Source organism: Prinia subflava, chromosome 16, assembly GCF_021018805.1.
Source record: "Prinia subflava isolate CZ2003 ecotype Zambia chromosome 16, Cam_Psub_1.2, whole genome shotgun sequence".
Taxonomy (NCBI): domain Eukaryota; kingdom Metazoa; phylum Chordata; class Aves; order Passeriformes; family Cisticolidae; genus Prinia; species Prinia subflava.
The window spans coordinates 11,642,777-11,651,661 of record NC_086262.1 but is presented as its reverse complement, the minus strand read 5'-3'; the positions used below and the strand labels follow the sequence as shown (position 1 = coordinate 11,651,661).

At 44.1% G+C, this 8,885-nt stretch overlaps 1 pseudogene; it reads right to left on the bottom strand.

The window, feature by feature from the left end:
- Nucleotides 1-7,789: 7,789 nt before the first annotated feature.
- Nucleotides 7,790-8,806, bottom strand: LOC134559278 (E3 ubiquitin-protein ligase makorin-2-like; annotated as a pseudogene).
- Between the last annotated feature and the right edge of the window lie 79 nt (nt 8,807-8,885).

The following is an 8,885-nucleotide window of genomic DNA, read 5'->3' as shown; positions in this document are numbered from 1 at the left end:
TAATCAAAACAATTAATTGGTTCCATCATTTCCAACAGTTACCTGGGAACAGAGGCTGACCCCCCCACCTGGCTACAGCCTTTTTTCAGGGACTTGCAGAGATAAGGTCACCCCAAGCCTCCTTTTTTCTGGACTAAACACACCCAGCTCCCTCAGTTGCTCCTAACAGGACCTGTGCTGCCTGTGCTTCCTAACAGGACCTGTGCTCCAGACCATTCCTCAGCTCCATTCCCTTTTCCAGATATGCTCCAGCCCCTCATGTCCTTCTTGAACTGAGGGGCCCAGAGTCAGCATCTCTCTCTGAATTCTGAAGGCTAGAAGTTTCCATACACAACAAAGTAATTGTCTTCTCAGTTTTATGAACATTAAAACTTAGTCCTTTGCTCCCCAGGAAACAAACAGCCCCGTTATGCTCTCTACCCATACCCCTCTTTGAACCTTTTGGGAAGTGGGATATCGCACAGCCAGTGATGGAACACGTTTTTCAAATTACACATTTTTGATTTTTTCTGTATTCATGTCTATTTCTGCGGTTTACATCATGACTTCTAACTTTGGATGAATGTAAACCACATCTATCTCGTGCCTCCTCTGATTGTGGAGGAGCAGAAAAAGGGCTCTTCTCGCCGAGCCAGTCATTAATAAACCCCACAAGGCAGTGATACCACAGCCAGTATTCAATCTGCAAATGGTTATATATTCTCCTGAAGTCCTACAGCCGTTTCTGTGCTCTGTTAGTGTTTATTTGTGATAATTGCAGGCAAGCTGTCTGTTCTGCATCAAACACTCCATCCAACCCCTCTACTTTTCCAAAGCTCCATACTTTTATTTGGATCAATACACGACTAGAATTTTCTTGGAATTATTACCTAGCCAAATATTTGGAACAAAATGGCTGGTTGACTTTTATAGGACTAATGAACAAATGAAAGTCATAATTTAAAAGAAAACCACTTGAAGGAATGCAGCTGTGTTTCTGTCATTGCTCATGGAGGAGTTCTGACAACGTGCATGCTGTCAATGGCAGTAGAAACTCAAAGTCTTTCCTAAATTGGGCATTTTGACTCTTCCATGGGCATTTGCGTGGCTATATCTCAGAAAAAAAATACATTAACAACACATAAATTATTTTAACTACACTGTGATAGCACTTGGAGGAGCAGGGGAAGCAGCTGTGTTGGGGTGGAGCCCCCGCTGTGTCAGGAGGGGAAAGGCCTCTCTCCCCAGGACACTTCATGCATCATTATCTCGGGAAATGAAAGGTATTGATGGAGATTACACAGGAATCTCCCTCTTCATTTTCCTGACAAAGGACAAGAGCCTCTTTGAAGGAGTTCAAAAGACAGGCAAGCACACAGAACTGCAGCAGGTACCAGCCTTTACTTCTGAAGAGGTGACTTCAGGGTCTGATTAAATAGACGAGAAATTGTAACAGATTATTCAGCTATCAGTAATAGGTCGTCCAGCACCAGTTCCCCCTGCAAGCCTTCCAAGGCTCCATCCCTGCTCCAGTTCAGTCTCCACAATGTTGCTGTGTGAGTGCTGCGGGGCAGAGGCATCCTCTTAGGAGCATGATTTGACATAATCTCTGTGTCAGCCCTCGAACAGCACCAGTTTCCAGGAGGCTTTCATGACCCCATCCCCTGAAACAAAAGCCAAATGAGATCGAGACAGCTTGGCAGCAAGGAGAAAAACACTGCCAAGGGCTTTGGGGGATCATGTTCCCCGTGGAAGTGGAGAGCTTAAACCCCCATGGGACCTGCTGTGGTAAAGGGGGTGTGGTAGGGGATTGAGGAGTACCAGGAGCTGCTGGCAGCTGTAGTCACCAGGAACAGTTTCTTTGAGTCCTAAGCTGCTTTAAACCTCCCTGAGACTTGCTCTGACACTGCACTGGTGACTGTGGGGACTTTCCTTTGAGAGTAAAACCCCACAGAACCTGTCCTTCTCTCTATGCACACATCTGCTAGAGCTCCCATGTCATCATGCTATCCTTGGGCTTTGTGCTGACAGTGACTGCACGGTGTGAGAGCAGCAGCCAAAGGACTGGAGACACAGAAGGAGCGTCTGTCTGACTGCTGAAGGGTAAAGGAGCCCCTTTCCCTCACAAGTGTTGCAATAAAGATGTTACTATTTTTAAAATGGCACCAGTGGAAAAGCAACAAAGGGTTTTGTTGTATTTCTGATGAATTCTGGTCTGTTTGGGAGCTCTTTGCAAGAACAAACATTAAGGATCTCAGAAATGTTAACATTTTCAGAGTTTCTGGTTATATACACAGGTTTGGGGGAGGGTGGGAGTAACAAAACAAAACTTAGGCTGTTACTCAACTCACAGCACAAAATCAGCAAGAAAAGGGACCAAAAGTATTACATTCTATTTAGGCACGAAAAGATCTCTTCCTATGTTGTCCAAAACAAAGCATACATTAAATCAATAGAATTATTGCACCAATCTCTCATTTAATCTTCTAGGATCATAAAAATTTCAATTTCTCTGTGAGACGGTTCTAGTCACACACAGCACTTGGGATTTCTGTGTTTATACAACAGAACCCACCTCTCTTCTTTGAAATTGCTTTGGCTCCTGAGTCACCATCCAACCAATCTTTTCCTCAGCAGGCAAACAAGCACATATTTTACAGTCAATGAAATATGTTTGTTTCAAAAAGGTTACAGAAAACATTTTCTAGACATTTATTCTTTTTTTTCCCCTAAGTAATAAAAGAGAAGCAATGATTCATATGACTTCTCTATTTTGGTTGTTTCAAAAAAACTGTTAACAAGGCTTCATATTTTAAACGGAAATTTGATCTTTATAGTTTTCTACTAAATGAGACATAAAAGTATTATATGTTAGGTGTTGAAAATAATGAAAGCTACCACAAGAAGCACAGTTTAAAAGCCTGTCTGTAGAGACTTTATGAAGAAGAGAAACCTAGTGATACATTTGTGTAAAATAATGAGCAGTGCAGAACAGGCCAGGCAAGTGTTCCTGTTTCTTCTTTATTGCTGATAAAGGAAAGGGGAGAGCTTTTGAAACTGGAAATTCTAATTTTGTTCAGATTTGGAAAATGAAATGGAAACATAACCATTCAAAGCTCAGAGGAAGAAATACCTCCAGCTTTACTGCCAGTTGATCACAGAGCAGCATAGGATTTCCACAACTATTCAAAACCCACTAAAACTTCCCATGGATCATGTACCCATCTAAAAAACTGTGTCAAGATTAAAAAAAAAAACATAGAAGCTGAACAACTTCCCATCTAAAGAATAAATTCATCACTGTTTAAAAGACCAGGAAAAGTTCCCCAAGGCCCTAAGAGTGTATTAGGATTGGATACAGTGCTGGTGGCTGTTAAAGGCAAAGTCTTGATGAAGTCTGACTCTTCATAGGATCCGGAATATATTTTGTTTAACTAATATATTTCACTCCTACTCATTTCTTTCCTCAGGAACATCAGGAATAATGTGTCATTATCCCCAGTGAAGCTGGAGCTCTCCCCAGTGAGCCAGAAAAATGGTCTTGCCTCAAGAAACAGATTCTGATTTTCTCCCACTGTTTGTAAGTTGTGTTCTCTATTTACTTGCACAAACCCCTGTGGAGCCCTGAGCATGGTCTGTCATGATAAATCCCTCTTTCCTTTGATGAGCATGTTGGTGCTTTTGATCCATGTGGGGTGTTTTTCGCTGTTTCCAGTACAGTGTGTTTCCTCAGATCCCTTTACAACTTGTGAAGTATAGAAATGTTTCACTGAATGGGAAATTCATTCACTAATAAGGAGCTGCCCCTTATGAAGGCATCACCAGATGGAATTAGAGTGAGCTTTGTGCTGAGCCTGTTCACTATGACAAGCCTGATTTGATCTATGTGGTTTGTGAAGGAAAAGCTACACAAAGCTCTGGCAGTTGAGGATGCAGCTCTGATCTGAGACTGCAGCAGCAGCAGTGAAGCCTCCTCAACAACAGTTCATATGTTATGTGATGGGAGGCAGGTAAAGGCTACTTCTCACTCCTCACCTGAATGATTAAAAAAATGAGGTATAAAGAGATTAAAAAGAATACCTAAGGATGGATATCTCCCAAACCCAGTAGAGTCACTCACTGCTCAGTGTCTCTGAAAATTCAGAACACTCAGGCATGACTTCTGGGGTGCCCTAGAATATTTTCAACCCAAGACCAGTGAACTGGATTGAGATAAACATCTATTCCTGTCGCTCTGAAACTTCATCTTCCAGCACAGCTGCCCCACAGCTGTCACCAAAACAGCAGGGTTCCAAGGTGACCCCACACCATAACTTAATTTTTTCTCAGGAATGTAGAGCCAGCAAGGAAAGGGAATCTTCAAGTCAAGGTCTCAGCCCATATTCTCTGGCTGACACTATGTGAAGTCTCTGCCCTACAGTGCACACAGGAGGCCCACACATCACACACACGGCTGTACATTACCTGGCACAGGTAGGGATTTGGTCACTGTGTAGCTGCAGCACAAGAACCTCTGGGAGAACAGGATAAGGTTCCTCAGGAAGGCTGAGCCTCACCACATCCCAGCAGTGCTGGTCCTCACCCCTCCCTGATTAAAGCTTCCTCAAAAGGCTGGCAGAAGTTATGGACACAAACTTAGGGCAGCAGCAAAGGGCAGCACAGTGCAAGGGGTGAAAGCAAGAGTCAATAGCTTCTGTCCTGGCACAGCACAGCTCACTGTCACAATAATGGTAGAGTATGACTGGGTAGTCATCCTTAAGAAGACTGCTGTCTTCTCAAAGCTATCTCAAAATGCAAAATGAACAGGATCCTAGGACCTGGGATCCATCATAAATTCCACTGATTTCTGGTCCCAGAGCAGTGAGACTGTTTTTTCAATCTTGCCTTCTACAAGATAATTAAATACATATTTTTTAGAGATAGCCACCAGAACAAGCCCCTCCTTGCAGTAACATCTTCCCCTGGAGATGCAATGAGCAACAGGAGAGATGTGAATCACTGAGTGCTATGTTGGGAAGAGCTCATATACCACTAGAGCTGGTCTGGGATATACAGAACACATCTGAGTCCCTCCAGAGTCTTGCTCATTCTCCTGCTCTGCCGTGTCCATGAAAACAAGGAGGCTCAGATGTGGTGCCCAGTACCATCTGAGGTATATCTGGAATGCTGACAGTGTTGCACCAGGGCTGTCAGAGCACAGGTAGGAGATAAATGGTCCAGCTTCTCTTTCAGTGGAAGCTGCTGGCTTACACCACACTACTGCTCTGGAACAAGTACTGGAATGCCACTCCAGCAAGGAGGCATTTTGCTTGAAAACAATAATGAGCTCCAACTGTCAAGTATAAAAGGTGAAATCCTGGTCTCAGATATTAATCTGGTTTTAAAAAGAGCAAACCAAGTGGAGGATCAAGAACCCTGACACAGTGACATTCAGAACAACTGCATCTCCCAGTGTTTTGAGCAGGATAATGCCATGACTGAGCACAATGCTGCTAATCTTGGCTCCACTCTTTCCGCTGAAGGGGAGAACATCAAAGATTTAACATCTGCACCTCCTACCTGGTATCTGTCTACTGACTCTCTCCTCTCCCCTCCCTGTTCCCTAGTCCATTTTGAGCTGAAATCCCTGCCTTATCACATTCAGCAGTTGTCTGATCATTGCAGGAATTAAAAGAACTTGGAGCTGTATCTTGGCTTGCATGACGGCATTTCTAAATGTCTGCAAGTCTCTGCAAGCAGAACTTGGTGCCAGGGTCTCTTTTCATATAATACCTTGGAGTGACTTGGCATATTCATCACTCTGGAGGGTCCCTGAACAGACCCTCAGTAGCACAGTTTGCACAGAGAGACACAGGCAAGCTGCCTCAGCCTCCAGAGATGCACTGTCTTAGAGAGGTTTTGTGGATGGTGAAGTAGGATGACAGCCAGGAATGAAGTCCCATACCTGTGCTTCCTTCCAACAAGCACTGACTTGTTTATTCAGTCCCCTCTGATAATATACTGTTGGAAAGTCCCAGCCAAAATAATTTCCTTGTCACACTGTAGGGCTGCACCTGTTTTTTAATGCCCAAAGGCATCTATCTCATATTTATTAGCACAATGTCCTGTGAATAGAAGGAATGAGCTCTATATAGCATTGTGGTAACCATGAAACTCAAGAAGTCCTAGAGGTTATAAAAGGGCTATAGACATCCAAGAGAGTTTATTAACCAGAAAATTGAGCTACCCCACAAATGCCTACAGTACAACAGAGATAAGGATTTTATAATCAAATAGACTGATAAGAGTGCATGCCCTTGTAACTCTGGATTGAAAACATCAAATCTGCACTGCTTTACAGTCACTGCAACAACAATGTTATATTAAATTCTGTTTAGGAACCTCATTTGTAACTTGCTTTCATAGATCACCAGTTATCTGAATGCAGAACTGAAGAATTTTTGCCACAGGACTGATTTTTAAGTGGGCACAGGAAAAGGTGTGCATGCAAGGAAGTTTATTCATTTATTTCTCCTAAGATGGTGCAGGGTACCAGAAATATCAGAATACGTGGGAGTGTGACCAGACCTGATGAGAACACTGTAACAAAGGGGAAATATGTGCTGAGAATCAGAAAGCAGCTGCTCATTCATCCATGAAATGGTCCCATAAGGATCCAAGAGGAATCCATGACATGAAACAGAACCTGAAGAGACAAAACAGTAATGAGTGCACTGGAGGGCACAAAGATTTTCTGCCCCAGCTCTTCTGTTTAATAGGACACCCGTGTAGCTGCTGCCATGACCATTAGTGCTTGTTAATGAGAAGTCTCAACAAGAGAAAAAAAAGCTGCTGAAAAATTCCAGGCACTGTCATCACTAAAAACCCTCCCACACCTGTATTCACAAATCATTGCTTTTTTGAGAGTCTGGAATAAATATTTACCTCTGAGAATTCAAAATTTGCTTTTCTCTGGGTATTTAGCAGCACTTTCAGTAAGATCTGCCTCCTAGATCCCCAGCTGATGGCAACACAATCATTGTAAGATGTGTTCAGTGACAATGCTTTTTGCTGCAGCAGCACAGATGACAGGATTTAAAAGCCTCTGGGTGCTGCACTTGTCCTGTCTCATAGAAGAGGAAAGCAAGGTTCAGCCGTCTAAGATCAACTCATCAGGGATTTAACTAAACTGAAAGAGAGAACTAGCTGAAAACAATTATACTTTCTATCCACACAGAAATATAATGTAAGTGCTGTTCTTCAAGGGAAGGTGAAAGAAGTAGCAATTAAAGGTTGCCTGAACTGGAGCTACAGAGGACAGTAAGAAAGAAGTGACTGCTGCACTCACAACAGGGACAGGGAGTGCAGAAAGGTGAAGGCAGCACAAGAAATAGTCCTGAGGCTGACTCAGAGACAATTTGTGAGGCACCAGGTTCCTAAGGAAAGGCAGGTTTGGACATGATCACTGTGGCCTCCTGTCACTTGTGTCCCTCTGTCCTAGAGAACCATGGTCATGCTGTGAACATACCCAGCTGCACACATGAGACAACACCCACAAAAGGAAAAGTGAAAAACTCCACATGGCTGATGCAACTTGTAGGGAAACTTTTGCCTCATAATTGTTTTCACCTGTGAGTGAAACAATGCTGCAAATGCTGCTGCTTTTACCAGTGTAGAAAGAGCCGTGGATGAGTCAGAACATGGAAATAGCTCAGCTGACAGGGAAACAAAGACCCTGGTCTCCTGCCATAGTGTAGAGGCAGTCAGTGTGCTTGGAAAAGAGTAGTTCCCCATTGTGCATTCCAGTATTCAGAGCAATTGCTCAGGGAACCTAACATAGCCTTGTTACCTCCTTCAGCTCTTTTGTTCCCTGCAAAACTTCCTTCCAAAGACACTTTCATCCAAACTGGCACATTACTTTCCCTTTTTCAAAATACTTGCAGCGCTTTTTCCTCACTCTGCTAAAATTCTTTAATCAGCTCATTTTTCTTCTGCTTTTTTACCCAGTACACATTGGGAATGACAAAGCTGAATATTATTTGGCACTCTGGACAGGACTTGATGATGGATTTCTTGAACTACTTGGCATATCTCCAGTGCCAGATGCAGGACAAGAAGTATGTGTAGTTGCAGTTGGAAAGGATCCAAATCCTTCTCTCAGAGGCTGGTGGTTTCTCACACAGCACAATACAGATGCTGCACACCTTGACCTGACTGGCCTGGAAAGCAAAGGCCTTCTCCATATCAAGCTCAAATATTGCCATGCACATCATCTTGAGAGCCTTCCTCTGTTCTTGGTTGAAAGGGTGAAGCACTTGCAGCCCACATATCTCACCCATGACCTCGTGGAGGTACAGGCAGCACTCTCCCAATTGCCACATTCCCTCCACCATGTATGGACACAGCTCTCCCTGTCACCACAGGAGCTCCCAGCAAACAGATCTTCCAGTCCACTGCACATTGCTTCCAAGTAGTAATGGGGCTTCACTTCTAGACTGTTATTTTTGTCAGTGCAGCACAGCACAACTCTGAGGGCACTGGACTTCTGCTGCTCTTCAGCCAAGACACACAGATTTCTGTCCCTGAGCATCCTCTTACTCTGCTTGCTCTGTGTGGTGGTGGGACCACGCTCGGGGGCTGTTGGGAACTGCCAGGGCTGCACAGTGGCTGGGGCTCACCCCGGGGCTGTGAGCTGCCTCACCAGATCACACCTGTACCAAGCACTGTGTGCACACTGTCCCTTCTGGTAGTGCTGGAAGATGGTGGAGGATTTGCTGGTAGGCAAATCCTGTGAAAACAGACACTTGTGTGTCTCCCAACACAAACTCTGCACGCAGTACCTGCACATCCCCTTTCTCTGTGCTCCTTGTGGCAGCACACTGCCTGGCCCCTGACTTCTGGCTATTGAACACAGAGAGTCCAGAGGA